The sequence below is a fragment of the Tachysurus fulvidraco genome, chromosome 23 (genome assembly GCF_022655615.1).
Source record: "Tachysurus fulvidraco isolate hzauxx_2018 chromosome 23, HZAU_PFXX_2.0, whole genome shotgun sequence".
In the NCBI taxonomy this organism is placed as follows: Eukaryota; Metazoa; Chordata; class Actinopteri; order Siluriformes; family Bagridae; genus Tachysurus; species Tachysurus fulvidraco.
In genome coordinates, this window is record NC_062540.1 from 10,269,316 (window position 1) to 10,287,424 (window position 18,109).

Below are 18,109 nucleotides of genomic sequence, written 5' to 3' on the forward strand. Positions count from 1 at the left end.
CATTTATGGTGTATGGCTATTAATAGCCGTTGCTATAAAAATGTGTTTTAAAGCACACTTAAATTTCATTTGTGTCATTTATGCATATTGATTTCGATGAATGACTATGATTATATGTCCTCTGTGTCACCTCATATTGAGGCATTATTTTTCACTTCAACGGCTACTTTTCCCCAGCCACTGAAAAAAAGGCTAAAATTCATCCTGGATGGAATACAAGTGGAATACAAGAGCAAAACTTACCTTCACACACACACACTTTTTTACACCTACAGGTATTCAGGCAATTTAGCATAGGCAATCTGCTTACTTGTACGGTTTTGGACAGTGGGAATTGGAATTGAGAGAATCCAAAGGAAACTTACACGGACAGAGGAACATGTCAAGCTCAGCACATACAGTAACCCGAGCTCAGGTACAGACTGAGGACCCCGAAGCTGTGAAGCGGCATTGCTGCGCCACTGTGCCGCCCACCTCCTATTTATACCCCAAGTGTTCCTAAATACATTCTGAGTTCCTAAACACTTAGATATACATAAAACAGAACATGTGCTATATAGGTAGATGCAGCACAATACTGGAAGTAAGTTTGAAGAATAATATAAGAATATTAAATAATTAAAAATAAAATAATATAAAATATAATACAATTATACATCTTAATATTTAAAAACAACTAACTTAAAGAAGGGTATTCTACATGAAGGTTTATGTCAACCCTCTTATGTTCTTTTTATCAGATATTGTAACAGCTTAACTAGCCACATAATTGAATAAGTGGACTGTTATATAGCCCTATTTGAAATATCAACTTTTTTGAAAATGTGAAAAGTGACACTGCGGTACACTCAAAAACACTTTGGATCACACAGCCTGTAAATGTTTTATACCATTTCTCCACTAGTATACTCTCAAAATTAGGCATCATAAATGTTGAGATAGATGAACCATTTTTTTGGAACTGTTATAAATATTTTGGTTCGATGACAAAACTTTTAGTTTATGATTGCTCAGCTATTGCTCAGTGTTGCCACATTTAGATGAATAATTATTTCCTGCCAAGTTCGTTCCACATAATTGTTAAATTTATAGAAAAATGGATAACAATTGATTGAACAAGTTTATTTATGACAATAATCTAAAGAAAATTAATATTGCATTTATTCAAAAGAATGATCTAAAGTCTTAAAACTGTTTGAGTGTTCTTTGGTTTGTAGATTCTTCTGCAGGGAACAGTTTCAGGATTCTATGTATAACAATGGTGTACAATCTTTAGGAGGCAAAGAAGCCATAACTGTCCAGAAAGTACTCTTAAATAGCTTTTTCCCGAAATCTTAAATCTGTTTTCCCGAAGACTGTATTATAGATTGTAACATTTAATAGACTATGCATCACTGTACAAATTAAACAGCATTTGTGATGCAAACTTTAAGAAGAATCAAGTGACCAGGGAAAACATGCATTAGAATGAACATTTTCAGCATTTTTCTCAGCATTTTCCTCTTCCTATATTCCCAATTCAAACTCTTAACTTAATCTTCTAATTTGAGATATTTGTTTTTATTTAATCTTTCTAATTAACCAGATTAATTCCACTAAAGAGACCCTAAATATACATGGCATAAATAAATATAGCACATGTACATTGACATCAAGACAATAACCAACTAAATATTACAGTTTCTTTTAGTAAAGCCTTTAGATTTAATTGATTTAAATCTTGAGAATTTTTACGCTGATTTTAAATTCAAATTCTTAAAAAACCTGTTTGCAAGATAATGTATAAGTTATAAGTTATGTATAAGTAATAACTTCATTTTATCCATAGGTTCATATTCTCATACTTTGTTATCCATGTTAGTTTTAAATAACTGTGGGAATCTTCATTACCTGCAGTAGGAAGCACTATTAAGAAGTTTCAGTTCATACATTAGTGTCACAGTTAACAGTTAAAAAGTTCACCTTATTTTACATGACAAATATCTTTTGACAAAGTTATGTTTAGCCTCTTACAATAGTTTTAAGGTATAAGAATACCTTTTACGAATGTGATAACCTTTCTTGTATTTTGTGTGATCTGTCTTTGTTTTACCAGCTACCTCTGTGCTGATGAATACACTTCTTACAGATTTACTGATTTTAAAGGTTTGCCGACAATGGTGTTATTATTTCAAACAAAACTAATTTATTTCACATTGAGTAACATTTCTATATACGATTTTCATTCAGGCATTTCTGTAGGAAAAGCTAAAAAATTCTGTATTAAGCAACGATTGTTGTGTTTTTGGCTAGCTACAATTTCACCAAGTTGTCAATGTGTCAGGGTTTTCAAAGAAATAAATATTTTCATTCGTTTAGGCAGACAGCCAACTTTTCAAAAGGAGTGCTCCAAACACATGTGACTGCACAGCATGATGCATTTAATGGGAACATGCTTTGCACCTTATCAGAAACATAACATCATGTATTCATTAGAACTTGTGCAAACCATCTGCCAAAGGATCTACCAAATGATTAAAAGTGCACAAACAAAGCAAGTTAAATAAAACACAATATTACATCAGATTTAAGAGCTATATTTAAAGTTCTATTTTGATGCTTATATAATTAATCTTTACAATTTAAATACAACTTTAAAACAAATAAGCTTGATTCACAATAGGTCTGTAATCAGTACAAAACTGCACAAACAACACACATCTGTATATCTGTATATCTTTTGTGTAATATCATAATTTCTAACAATTTCTAAAAGAAAGTAGACAACTGGTACAAAAAAAACATGAATAAAGAGATTATGTTTAAGAGAATTTTAATTTTGGGAAACATTCTTATGAGACTATAATTTTTTTTTTTATTCCTGTTGCTCATAAAGCAAATTTTTACCTTTAGAGTTAATATTTTAAATTGAAGCATTTTCAGTTATTTTAATTGTCATTTTTAGATCATTTTAATTCATCACCAAATTAGTATGAGACCAATGAGCAGAATGCACAAATTAAAAACGACAAAAATATGTCTTGTAATGTTTTTTCTAGCTATTATTTTGAATTTAGAAATTAATTTAAACCACAGCATCAGTCATTCGTGTACTTTCACCTTAGACCCAAAATGAAAGCGAATATTAAAGTTTAGTCCATGATCTTGACAGGCGCTGGTTTGGAGACGCAGCACATAAACAAACACGCAAAGTTTTTCTCTATTTATTCCCTCCGTCAAATAAAGCGCGCGACACTTCCGTCTAAAAGCTCAGCGTCCGTCCGAATGAGGAAAAGCTCTGGATTGTTTTCTCACCGTCAGTCTCAAAAAATTCCTTAAAAACAAATAAATAACCGTTTTTGAATGTTCAGTACTTCTCCCAGACGCTGCAGTATGGTCTGGGCGACATGGCATCCTGGAGTTAGTCAGCCTGTTTCAAACGTGTTTTCATCGTTAACATGGAGCTTATGGAAGACCCCTAAACCCCCCCCCCCCCCCCACACGCCTCACACTATCACACGTTCACGTGCTCCGTTACCTAGAAAACTGTAGGTTAATCAGTACACTTGCCTCTTTCTAACTACACCCCAGGTTTACTTTAATTGGTGAACTTATATCATGCAATTTACATTTATCAAGCCTAGCGTACTGTAGTGACACACTATTGACGTGCTGTAGTATGCTAGTGCACACACAGACGCACGCACGCACGCACGCACACACACACACACACACACACACACACACACACACACACACACACACACACACACACACACACACACACCCCTCTCTCTGTTCACTCACACATCCATCAGCAGGGTCGCTGGTGTGGAGGGGGGTTGGGGGTTGGAGAGCTGAGGAAATGGGCTCACAGTGCCCTGGAAGTAATTCCTTTTCCCCCTAAAACACACAAGGTAAAATGAGAAGACCGCAAAAAACAAACAATCCCAACCCCCCAAAAACAAAACAGACAGACAGACAGACAGACAGACAGACAGACAGACAGACAGACAGACAGACAGATAGATAGATAGATAGATAGATAGATAGATAGATAGATAGATAGATAGATAAGAAAGAGAAGAATACCACATATGTATTCCCCTTATTATTATTATTATTATTATTATTATTATTATTATTATTATTATTATTATTATTATTATTGTTATTATTATTATTATAGAAGTGTGCATTTAAAAGCAAACAAGAATTCATGTTATACACATTGCATTTATGTATTACAACATTATAAATACAGCATTTGCTAATATTACAACCCCCCCACCCTCCACCACCACCACCATCCCCGAGCTGTTGTTTAACCTGTTGCTTCTCAGGGAGCCTCTGAAACTCAAAGAGCACGAGACAGCGCATGCGTGTAATAACAGGCTCATTCAAATGACTGTTTAGTTTATTGGACCATTCTGATGAAATTATAGCCTAAATGACATGATCAAACTCAGTTCAACACAAAATGCTTATGTTTATTCAATGATTATTATGTTTAAATTATGTTTATTTAATAAAATGCAATGCCAAGGCGAAAATGCGTGTAATGGAAATGGATTTATATAAAAGAAATAAATTGCTAACATGTCTTTTTAATGCATTTATTGAAACTTCTAGAATGAAAAGAAATTTTGGTTACAAGTATTTATGCTTTAATAAAATTATAGGCTATATGAAAAAAGGTTAGTATTGAAATTTAGTATGAAAGAATTTTTGCATGAAAAGAACTTTTGCATGCAAAAATTCTTTCGTAATAAATTTTAGGGATGTTCCCCCAAATATTTGTCGAATCACATAAACATTTTGTCAAGTGTTAATAGCCAGTCAATAACAAATATAAAACGAATAATTCACTAAGATCAAAGATACTATCAGTGACACACACACACACACACACACACACACACACACACACACACACACACACACACACACACACACACACACACACACACACACACACACACACACACACACACTGAGTTTAGAAGCCCCGGTAAAAAAGTTTGTGAAAGTGGCCTGACGTCACACTCCCACAATGCTCGCGCCCCAGAACTCTGGCGCTGCAGCCTGAGGAGAGCGCGAGCCACTCAGGCCCCGAAAAAAAGCCAAAAATTATAGAAAAAAATCTGAAAAATTAATAAAACAACAGATCCAGAGGAGAAACTCCGGGAAAGCTGTCGTGGGATCCCCCGCGGTAAGTTTGCGTCTACTTGGTGACGGAATGTTACCGGGTTTCCTTGTGAAATTGACTAATGCGGTGCTGGAAACTTTTTTTTTTGCTTTTTTTTAACTGCTCGTTTTTTTTTCTCTCCAAGTCTTCAAAATGTGGCTGTGCACGTTCTGTATGCATGCGGGTTGTTTTTTTATTGTTAATGAAACATAATCGAACCCATCGACCGCTGAACGAGTGTTTAATTGAGAACGTTAGCGATGATATTTTCCCTGGGTTCGACGTCATTTATTGTTTTTTTTATTGTTTTTTGATCGTTTTCTCTGAAGCCACCGGAGCGTCGGGTATTTAATTTTTAATGACGCGATCCGCTCGCGCACGCAGAAAGAAACTTGTTCGATAAATACGGTTCCGATGTGAATAATTCAGTCAGTAAACAAAATGCATTCGGTGGCTCGTGTCTTAAGTCGTGCCAGTAGATGTTTGTAGTGACTTTGGGACGAACGGTTGAGTTTTGTGCAATTTCTGAATGTTTATCTGCCTGTGCTCAGCCCTGGAGACCCACGAGTTCCTGTTGGCTCTTAAACTCTGCAAATGCATTTGTTTCTCCGGTCGCACTTTTAATCTGTCTAAAAATCTAAAAAAAAAAAAAAAAAAAAAAGAAATAAAATAAACGACTTTTACACTCAGCTCTTTAGCTCTAATGACTCGTCGTGCACGAGTAAGTTTCAGTCGGATACTATATATATATATATATATATATATATATATATATATATATATATATATATATATATATTGTATACATTTCTGTTTTTTTTTTCTTTGTGTGTGTGTGTGTGTGTGTGTGTGTGGTTCTCGAGGGGTAAATAAGTTATTAGGGATGTCAGATTTTTGGTGGTGGGGGTTGCACCTCCTTATGCAGCAGATTACCTCATTCAGCATTCGGTTGTTTTTCCTCCCTGTTGTTGCACATGTTGTGGCTGTTTTCTGCTTTTGCTTCGTTTTACGTTCAATAACTTCATTGGACTGGAGTTGCACTGCTCAGTTTGTCCAGTTGGTTTGGGATCGATAAGTAAATTCATGGTTGTGCACGACATTTAACTTGAAACGAAAAGACCGAAACGTGTGTTTTAATCTAACAGAACGCTTCATCTGTTGCAAATGAAACGTGTCGGTTCGTTCATGCAGTTTATCTCGAGCTATTAGCCTCTCGCCTGCGGTGATAAGCACGACTTTATTAACCGATAGGACGTTATTACGATTTTATAGTCGTGTAAATTTACAGCACCTGTAGCTCCTTTACGCATGATACACGTTCTAAAAGCATATTCGCATCACACTCATGTCACGTTCACTCCTCCACCCACTTTCCCCAACTGTGAGAAGATGCTCCAGACTTCTTATATCGTTTCATCAGAGTTGATCGACAGAGAAAAGTAAACACTGATGGATCTGTAACGGGGCTCGAGCTCAGTTTCCACTTCCACTGCCTCGAGCTGCAGAATAAGGAAATGGAAGCGAGGCGCGTGACGAGACGCTGCTTTTGTAGACGCTTTTTTTTGGTGCTTGAGATCTATTTTTCCCCCCTTAAACCTGTTTTGTTCTTGTTCATTCATTTCAACTACCCATTATGTACCTTTACAATATCTTTCATTTCTTGAAGTGCCCTGGAAATGTATATGGTTCTGTAGAACACATGTGCTTGTTATTGTCTCTCACTGATTGCATACTGAGTGTTATTTATGAAGGAAAGATAGATTTTGCTAGATTTTCTGTCATTTCTTTCCTCTGGTTGTTGTTGCATGAACGTGCATGATGTTAGAAAAATCTTGTGAATTATGCAAAAATACAAATGTCTAGTTATTTCATACAAAAAAAAAAAAAATCCATAAACCTAAGAGAGAAAGATATGTATATAGAACATCAGCCTATGCTTTGTGAAACTTTTGTGTGTTCAGGCATGAAAACTAGACTCTTGTTATTTGAAGTTAGTTGTGCTGCACTTCCATTTTGAAAAACTGTAACTGTTGCAAATGTTGGAGGATTTCTTCTGCAGAACATCTACCCTGATTTGTGTTCTTAGTAAATGGCACACAGCTTTTAGTAATCAAAACAAGTGTAAATATTTCCCAGACTCACTTTTTCTCAGCGTTTATCGCAGGATAAGGTCATTTTGCGCATTGTTTCTAAATGGTTCTCTATTTGTAAATCGTTCCTTTTTTGTAATTGGTTATTTTGTGCAAATAACGTATGCGGTATAGATGGACATGTGAGCCTTGTAGCTCTACATGTGGGTAGTGCTATTCATTCTAACAAAACTGGCAGAACTTTTCATACTGCATCTGTCCATGTGCTCCCTGAAAAGGCAGCACATTACATGCCTGATTCAGCGTGTATGTGTGTGAGGAGATCGAGAGAGCGTGAGCATGTGTGTCCAAGGGGGGTTTACTCTCCTGAAGGCTTTGCACAATCCTGCCGCACCTCGGCGGGGAAGCAGGCTGATTATCATGAGAAAAGAGCATCAGAGGGGTTAATGGGTGGAACAGGCTCTGAAGCACACAACCGCTAGTTAATAACTGAGCACAAAATTGGGGCAAAAACTCTTCATAAGAGTCCTCAAGTCCTTATTTTATGACTGGAAGGAGGAAACAGGGAGGCTGCTGGCACTTGGAGGGGCAGAGGGATTGCTGGTGTCATTGAAGCACCGGAAATATGTAGTTTTTTTCTGATTTTGTAGAATTTAATCTATTTGAGAAACTGAAGAGAGGTACCGGTGCTCGGCTTTGGTCATATAGATATTGCGTCTTTATTTCTGTGTGGGTTTGTGTATGTGGTCAATGAGAACATGTTATGTATTTCAGATCCTATTCAAACAAGTCAGTGGGGAGTGTTTATTTGGCTTAGTCCAGTGTCACTGTGTTGTGAACAGTAGCAGTGACTGTTGAACCCTGTGGGTGCACTGGGTCACCCCATAAAAGAGAGGAAAAAGGACTGAGGGAGAAGAGAAAGAGATAAAATCAGGCCAAGTTCATAAAGCCAGTGTAACTCTTCATTGTGTCAGGATTTTATGTCTTTTTTTAGAGGAATGAAAATTTCACAAATATTATAAGATTACAGTATGTCCTGTTGTACTATATTTTTTGATCATCCAAAAAAAGAAATGACTATTTCCTTCACAATTTTAGCATGTTTATAAATCAACAATGTCACGCAAATTTAAAGAAGTTTTTAATAGAAACCAGAGGAGTTCTTTGTTTTGTTTTTTTAAACCATGAGTGCAGTATTTATATCCACCGAGTATTTGGAAATCTGTAAAAACCTGTTTTTATTAAGAGTACTGTGTCTCTTTATAACTTTCTGCATATACCCACTTGCAGTATATCAACAAATTAGTCTGTGAAATAATACTCATCAGCAGAGCTGAAGGAAATCAGATTAGCTAATACAAATTGTGGGGAATTGATCTGGACTACATAGCAAACAGAAATACTGGACGTCTGGCATGGTTTTAATGTACATTTAGTATTTAAAGTCTTTGAGTAAGTGGCTTTTTAATTGCCAATATAGTTTTGGATGGCATAGCGAAAGTTATTCAAATTGCCCTTATTCAATTTCTCTCTGTTTCTGTCTCTCTCTCTCTCTCTCTCTCTCTCTCTCTCTCTCTCTCTCTCTCTCTCTCTCTCTCTCTCTTTCTCTCTCTCTCTCTCTTCATCAGTCTGGTGTTATTCTTTGTTTGTATATTCCAGTTTGAACTGATAGAGCTTTTTAGAAATAATTGACCTGTTAGACATCCTCGTTCTCTGTCAGCAGGCTAAATGTAAATAAACAGAAGCTGGAAATGAAAGCGCAATTGAGTAGTCAATTTAGTTGTGTTGAGTGACCGTAGCTGTAGGCTACGATAATGCCACAGAAGAAGTGTGGGAATGTATGTAATATAAAAATGGTACCATAACAAGTGTTTCTAAACATACAGCAAATCATCAAGCTCGTTGGTTACAAAACATACAAACGAAGTGTGTTGTCTATGGCCAAATATTCTAATGAGCACATTTGATTGGCTTCCCACTGTCCATGATAAAACGTCTGCAAAGCCACTCAAGCTGAACTACACACAACAGAACAAGCAGGAGAGCTTGTGATTATTTGACTCAACATTTAAAAACCAACCGAATTATAGAACTGCCAGTTTGATGCGTATGCAAGCTTTTTCTTGACAAGTAACTCAGACTCAAAAAGACCGTTTCTGTGTGAATGCATAGTTTCGGTAAATGCTATGTGGGAGGGACAGGCGACATCAGCCTTGTGATTAGAGAGGATAAAGCTTAATTAAGCCTTACCCAGGAGTAGGACTGCCAGCTTGTATCAATAGGGGTGGAATTCTGGCAAGTAAATGTAGACATTGGAAAGTCACCAATTATTCATACTTTGTACATGCATATTTTTTGCCCACAAGACCAACAGTAAACCTAATTAAAACTCAACCACAGATTTAGCCTTTAAACGCTTCAGTCCCCTGGTAACTTACACTGCTTTTGTAAACAATTCTGAGTGTTATGTTTCTTCAGAATGGCATATTTTTTTACCAGCACAATCTCACCCCATTTATTTGCTACAGCTGAACAGGATTATGCAAACATTTTGAACAATGAGAGAAATTTTCTCTTCAGTGCCATTTACTAAAGCTGGATGCAAATTCACTTGTCCATTTTAAAATTCTACATTTTTTTAAAAACATTTTAAATAACTATACTATATTTCTTGTCATTATATTAAAAACATTTTAATAGAACTCTACAAATCTTAGAGAAATTCTTAGTTAATTGATTTGAGCAACATTTTTAAAATGTGAAAATGAGATGAATTTTTGATTCTGAATTTGTATATTTTTTTCCATGTGTGTACAGATTTAGTTTTAGCCAACATTTATATTAATAAACTGTTATAAGAAAAACATTTTTTTTAAATAAATTATTAAAACAAGTTAATAAATTTAGTCATGCAATGGTGATTCAATGCAATATAATTTGTCAATCATTGAATAATTTTATTAGAAATCTGTCTGCTGGTTAATAATAATAATAATTATTTAAAATGTATTTATTTATTTATATTAAATATTATGTATATACATTGATACTCTAATCACAATTTTTTTTGTCTGGATCTTTATTCAGTTGAATATCCAGATACGTAAATACTTTATAAGTACTACTAAGCAATATTAATTTTAAATCAAACCCTATTTACTTTGTAGATTTAAAACACTAAGACTGAAAGAAAGGCCCTTGTTTTCCATTAATGCTTTAAAGTCCTGATTAGAAACACAGTGTTAGAGAGCCAGCAGAAGTGGTGAGGATCAGAGTTTTTTATGAGGCAGATTGGGCCGTTGCCCCCGGAGAGGTGTTTCAACACTAATGGCCACAACTGCAAACCCGAACCCAATTAACCTCTCTATTATGAGGAGAAAATCCTGGAGTAACATTGCTTGTATTCTGGTAGACTGATAGTAAGTTGAGAAATTGAGAAACTGAGAATTTTACCTACACAACAGTTTTCCTTCTTACCACCTGATTACAAAGTCACATTACCACAACATTTACATTTAGGGAAATCAGATCACACGTTCTCAGCAAGCAAGCATCCGAAGGTCTCATATGCATATTTTGAGATGCCCTGCTTTCTGGACTGGCACACATTCTGACTGCACTTGCAGTATGTGGTGTTCAGAGGTGGTACGAAGACGCTAGATACTTGAAGTGCATGCTTAATTGAAGCCTGCTTTTTGAATACAGCTACCCAGCTGTGGGTTATAACTTAATTCACCATGAAGCATCATGGCAAAGATGAGTCTTACACCTCATGTGCTACATGCAAGGCTGGCTGTGGTTTCAGCCTCAGTTGTAATCCTGTTGCTATAGTCACTGGTTTGATGTCCTTCTAATTATGGAGCTGTGCATTTCAAACCGCTGTTTAAGAAAAAAATCCTGAGCTCCAGAAATTCTGTAAACTCTATGTTTTCTGGTGTTTCATTCCAACTTTTTGAAGTGTTGGGAGCTTGTAACGTGTTGTGCAATATGTTGAGTGCAGTCTAGGATTTCACAGCATTCCATGATACATTTAGGAAGCAGCGCATGCCACAAGGCGAGTTTAAAGGCGAGTTTAAGTTTGGCAGGAAACTCAAACCCAGCAAGGAGATCCGTCAGAAATGTTGCAAGATGTTGTCAGGATGAGATTGTTGCATTAGGGAATTATTGAATTGCTCAGAGTTCATGTGACAGAAAAGTAGGAGAGACCCAGTTCCATATTTCAGCAGACATCGTACCTTAACTTTGCGAAAACAGGTACGAGATGAAATTTGAGCAGGGATAAACTACAAAAGAGCTTAAAACTGTTTTAGCATCTGTTTACCATTCCCACTGGGGGGGGGGGGGGGGTCGTCATCGAACATGCTGCAATAAGAGATCAGAGGATGGGCAATTTTAAAACAAAACCACCCAAAATGAGCAGCTCTGTAGTTACAGGAACAGAGTCATGTGCTGAGAATGCAGGGTGAGTTCTAGTGCCCTTCTTATGAATCATCAAGCAGGTATGGGGCTCATTAGAACCGCAAAGTCAGTTAAAGTCATGAGTCATTCAGATGAGCAGCTATGATTTTTGATGACTTACATTCGGAACTTATTTATTTATTTATTTTATAAACACGGCAGCTCCACCTCACAGCATCACTCCGAATGACTCAGAGAAACCTTTAGGAGATAATTCTCAACATTGCTTTGCATCCTGGATGCTTTTAAATAGAAAACAAAAAACTGTTTCTATGTATATGGTTTTGATTTTATACATTATGAAAAGGAAAACATGTGATGACATTTACATTTAGATTTACAGCATTTGGCAGATGCCCTTATCCAGAGCGACGTACATAAGTTCTTAAATCTCTATCATTGGATACATTAATGCTTTTTCACTAGGTTGCATACTTAAGATACCATGAGTTTAAAACATTGTTCAAAGTTACAATGAAAAAGTTTCAAAGTTTTTTAAGTTTGTTTGTTTGTTTTTTTACACACATTTTTTCAACATGTACAAAATGAATATATATCAAAATGAATTCTGTGTAATGAATAAGCAATTTTTATGAATCAGACGTTAGTCGTTCTTGGGGAATTTAGGTTGTGATTAGGGACAGGAATGTGAAATGTACCATGAGTAACTTTGAAACTGAACACTGAAAGTAAGAGAAAGCAGTTAATAGGGAAGAATACATAGACATCAAGCTACTACATCATGCTACTCTCAGATTGACTGCAGTTTAAACACAAAAGCAAAACCTACGCTCATTGCGTAAGATGTTTTTATACATTTGTCAAGGCTGAGACACCCAGGAATATTATATGCTTGGATATGTACACTCTTAATATATGCTTGTGAATGAGTTCTTATTGTGTGTGTGTCGTTTTAGATGTTTCTTCTGTGTGATTGTGTTGTGTGGGTTCTGGGTTCAAAATGTGTAAGATACACTTGATGTACAGTTTATTTGTGTGTTTGTGTGGGAATAAATTGAAGCTAGGGGATGTGGTAGCTCAGTGGTTAAGGTGTTGGGCTACTGCTCAGAAGGTCATGGGTTCGAACCCCATGTCCACCAAGCTGCCACTGTTGGGCCCCTGAGCAAGGCCCTTAACCCTCAGTTGTAAGTCACTCTGGATAAGGGTGTCTGCTAAATGCTGTAAATGTAAGATATAATATCAATGTTGTAGTAAATTATTATTACAATATATTATATAAATTCTAATTAAAATAATAATTAAATAAGGTAATTAAGTATAAATTATAATTCAAATATTAAACTGTATAAAAATAGAAAGAAAAACACACTGTTTTGTGATACATAAATCATAGAAATGCTTTCCGTTCTATGATATTTTTAGAACTTTACCATCCGTACTTAAATAATTAATTAAATCTGTTTTTCAACTGAAATAAGAGGGGAAAAAATATTTGGTTAAATTAGCTGCCAGTCCGATTTCAGTATATGATTGTGAAATTAAGTTAAAAGAAGCTGCCATTACATTGAATAGATTTCATTATATTATATTAGATTACATTACATTTTATTTTATTAATACAGTTAATAAAAATTCATTACAGTTCATTCGTATATGCAGCTCTGCAGAAATTCTATAAAGCAAAGATGCATTTAAAAATAACAAAATGAAATGTTTTAAGTTTTTTCTAAGTAAAATATATCTTTTTTATAAATTAGTATAATTTCTTTGTAATTTTCTTTAAATCACCAGGCAGAAGATTTTCCTTAAATGGTCATTTAAATAGATTTTAAAAAGAACATACATACACGCACACGCATATATATTTGCACCACACGGTACAACATTGAGACGGTCCTATACTTTTCAATAAAGAACATTCATGCAATGAATTCATGTATCTTTCATGTAATGATACTTGTTGAATTAAAGGTAAGGATAGACCAAAATAATAATTCTGGGCTGAAAATTACAGTGGATTTTTATTTCATCTTTCTGTACGTTCCTAAAAGTCTCAAATGCAAGACTTCTTGAATTAAAGTCTTAAAGAGTCTTGTGCATCATCAGTAAATATGTCTGGGAACCACATACTCTCATGGGAAGAGGTGATTTTAACTGACTTGGCAGATGACCAACCACAAACCTTTTCCTTCAGCCCATCTGCAAACAAGAGATTATCGCACTGCTAAAGCTGCGGTCTTTTATTTCCAATCCAGTGACTGTATCTTGCTCCAAAAAGCTCATTGTCTCAAGCCAGTCAGATTCCACCCTTCAACATTCTGAAGCTTGTGGCTAGAAATGTGTACAAAAACTCAGTAGGCATGTCAGAGGCCTAAACTCACAGCTCAGAGCAATGTCACTCTTAATATATTTTACTAATTAGACACTAATTCATACATTTTATTAATTAGGTTATTGACCATACAACTGTCAGTGCCAGACTTGAAATGAAGTCCACAAGGATGACTGGTTATGTATAATATTGTACTGAGGTTTTACTATAAAAAAACACCAATAATGGCCCTTATACAGTACAGACCAAAAGTTTGGACACACCTTCCAAAAGTTTGGACACACCACCTTTTCAACAGGACAATGACCCCAAACACACCTCCAGGCTGTGTAAGGGCTATTTGACCATGAAGGAGAGTGATGGGGTGCTGCGCCAGATGACCTGGCCTCCACAGTCACCGGACCTGAACCCAATCGAGATGGTTTGGGGTGAGCTGGGCCGCAGAGTGAAGGCAAAAGGGCCAACAAGTGCTAAGCATCTCTGGGAACTCCTTCAAGACTGTTGGAAGACCATTTCAGGTGACTATCTCTTGAAGCTCATCAAGAGAATGCCAAGAGTGTGCAAAGCAGTAATCAAAGCAAAAGGTGGCTACTTTGAAGAACCTAGAATATGACATATTTTCAGTTGTTTCACACTTTTTTGTTATGTATGTATATAATTCCACATGTGTTATTTCATAGTTTTGATTCCTTCAGTGTGAATCTACAATTTTCATAGTCATGAAAATAAAGAAAACTCTTTGAATGAGAAGGTGTGTCCAAACTTCTGGTCTGTACTGTATATGTTTAGAGATTTGTATTACTATAGCATAGTATATAAGAAGTATTTAATGAAGTGAAAGGGAGAAAATGAAACTACTGTATGAAAATACTATGCATATGCACTGCAGCTGTTCAGTAAATTACAGTCAGAAATAAAGGCACAAATACTGTATAATAATAATAATAATAATAATGATAATAATAATAATAATAATAATAATAATAATAATAATAATAATAATAATAACAATAATAATAATACTTTAGAAATGTACAGTGATGTTATTAAATCATATTATATTGTCATTGCCCAGCCCCAATATTAGCTCTTTATATTATATTGCAGTAACAAACAAAGCAAAAACATATATTATAATAACTTTATGGTTAATGAAAATGGAGTTTATTATTTGTCTTTACTGTGGAAAAAACGATATAATGGCAGACAGACGATTTTTCACTCGAACATTTTACTTTTATAAAAATACATTTCTTTTTTTTTTTGGACAAAAGATATTTATAATGTAAAGATACATAAAATTAGTGTGGATGGTACTACTTAGAATCCAGGATAGTTTTGGACTGCAACTGATAAAAAAAATTGTCTTGTGGCAAACAACTTCTAACCAAATTTACTGCATGTTAAAACTAGAATAGATTTCCCGGTTACATACAGTATATCATACCATATAGTACACAGTTATTATTTTTTTCAATTCTTAATATTAAGAATGATTTATATATTTATATGAAGATGGGTTTCCTTTTGAGTCTGTTTCCCTTCAAAGGTTCTTTCTCTGGCTTGCTCATTTGAGATATATTTCCAATTTAAAATGTATATTCTGAATTCATAACTTTGTGTAAGTCTGTTTAAAACTTTTAACAGTGCTATACAAATAAAATTAAATTGAATTGAATAATTAAAAAAAAAGTTAAATAAAAATAATTACTTTACATTTTTAAATAACCATTAAAAAGAGTGGTTAATAGTATTATATCAAGTCAAAATTTGATATGACTCATTTTTATTTTAATGCACCAGCATAATTTTTAGGTAGAATCTGTGAAATTTTAGAAGGAATTTGGCTGCTAAATTTATCTTACAGAATCTGACACAATTTTTTTTTAGGAGACTTGTTTTTGCAGGTACATTAAATAGATTTTTTTGTGTGTGTGTAAACTGGTTTATTATACTACTATGGTATGATACTTTCATTTCTGACAAATATTTTTCTGCAATATGTTGTAAAAGAAATAACTTTTGGAAAACTAATGTTTGTGAACATGTTAACTGACTCAATAATACAGAGTTCAGCTTATTAACTGTCCTACAGAATATGTTTAAATGAATGCAGCTACAAATAGTCATTATTGAAAAATGTTCTGATTATTATTCATTTGGGCTCAGTCTTCAGGAAATCTTTTGTTTCCTTTAACCACATCCTGTTTTCCTTGGGTATAAATATGAGGTTGCACACGTGTAAATGCCTTTTGTCATTATGATGGGAAACCCCCCAAAAGCTTGTGACACAAAGGAGACAGGTTGTCAAGCATGGATATTAAACAACAAGCAATAAACAGTTCAAAATACCATTAAGCACATTTAGGAACAAATGAAAGATTCATGACTGACACAGCTGAGCACACTGTCTTCCACTTAGTTAGGAGGACGGAGTTGAAAAAGGATAGCAAGGAAAAAGCAAGGATTTTAAAATTACACAGTTTATTTGCTTCTTGTGGTTGTAATGCCACTTTCAGAACAGCAGGTCATTTGAAAATAGAAGAAAGAGACCTTTCCTGAGAGAATCTCATGAAATGCAGCATCTTTAGTTTCTCGAATATCAAAAGAACGAAGACGTACGTGTTCAGTTGAGACCAAACAAACTTCTTGTCCATGTGCACCATCAGTCTCATTTCTATTTTGTGGCTTTTGGTGGCAAAGATTGATTTCTGGCAGAATATTTTAGCCTCAAAACCTGGTCGCCTCTTCCAAAAGGTTCTAACTTGACCATAGGTAGAGCTATGAACAAATTGATGAGTCAAATGTACTTCCAAATTATCATAGAAATGAGTAAAGAAACAGTAAATCTTCAGATTTGAGGGTCCAGGCTTCACAAATGGTCCCAAACATTTATGGCTAATATTAAAAACTACAGCTAACTGTTAGTATGGTTAATTAACCTCTTATGCAATGCTTTGAGTGGGTCAGTATCCCATTTTAGGCTCTGCAGATTTCTCTCTTCATCTTTCTGTTGCTCTTAGGGATATACCCACATGGGAGATCTAAAGGGATGTGTCTTAATATTTCCTGATACATAGACATAGAAAATGTAGATCTACCTGAAGATGAGTTATGGAGATTTAAAATGTTAGCACAGCAACAATTAGAACACAAAAAAGGATTTTAAGATCAAGATCTCAGATGAACTGTATCCACATTGGACTACACTAAAAGCAAATTCAGTTATCAGGTTTGAATTATTGGTCAAATCTATGCTTTGGTATGATGCCAGTGTGAAATTGGATATCATTGTGCATCCCAAGCTGCTCTCTTCTTTTCTTTCCTTGTAACAGTTCTAGATTAACCACAGCTCACTCCAGTGGCCGTAGTGCGGAATCATGAAAAGGGAAGATATATGGACACCCCACTGCCCCGCGAGGGAAAAGGGGAGCTGAAAATGGAGGGAGCAGAGGGAAGGAAGAGGATAAGAAAAGATAGGACAAGTCCTAGTGTTAACAAATGGTCTTTTTTTCTTTCTTTCTTCCTCTCCCTCTCTCCATCCCTTTCTTCTTCAAAAAAATCTGGAACAACAACAGGAGGAGGAGGGTGGGGGTTGTGGAGAAGAGGGAGAGAAAGAGAGGGAGTGAGTAATGAAAGTGGAGAGAGGACTGTGGGTCTCTTTCTGTGTGCCCTCCAGTGCCAGTGTGAAGTTTTCAGTTTGATTGAAGGGCCCTTTTCTCTGCTCTGTGGTGTGAAAGCTGTCCTAATTGAATGATAAAGTGGCCTGAGATGGAGTCCGGTGAATAGGCAACAATGCGCAGCCTGTGTGTGGTAGAGCGGTTTTTTGGTCCTTGTCCAGGCTTCTCTCTCTTTTTCTCTCTCCCTCTGCCCACCACTGCAAGAGGGGAGGCCTATTATCATACTCTCGGCTGGATTTGGTCACGTGACTCCCCCCCTGCCATCCCACCATTTCCCTTCCTAATCGGGATGGACCAATCAGAAGGCAGCAGCGTTGGTTCTCACCAACCATGTGGTTCAATGGCCTCATTTAGCAAGTGGCTGACTCGCAGCACATGTCCCGCTCTCACCTAAGCGGTTCAGTGTTGGTGACAGAGAAAA

At 35.6% G+C, this 18,109-nt stretch overlaps 1 protein-coding gene and 1 long non-coding RNA gene across 2 annotated transcripts in view; one reads left to right on the forward strand and one right to left on the reverse strand.

Annotated features, from left to right (window-relative positions):
- Window positions 1-2,403: 2,403 nt before the first annotated feature.
- Window positions 2,404-6,807, reverse strand: LOC125140060. Its single transcript, XR_007139298.1, has 2 exons — window positions 6,101-6,807; window positions 2,404-3,882 (listed from the first exon to the last, which is right to left on the reverse strand). It is a non-coding gene; the product is annotated as an uncharacterized LOC125140060 (long non-coding RNA).
- The window catches only part of plagl2 (pleiomorphic adenoma gene-like 2), a 39,613-nt gene continuing 26,505 nt past the window's right edge, over window positions 5,002-18,109 (forward strand). Inside the window, exon 1 of the mRNA XM_027144818.2 lies at window positions 5,002-5,191. The gene's annotated coding sequence lies outside the window, so the exon portion shown is untranslated. The remainder of the gene's footprint in view (window positions 5,192-18,109) is intronic.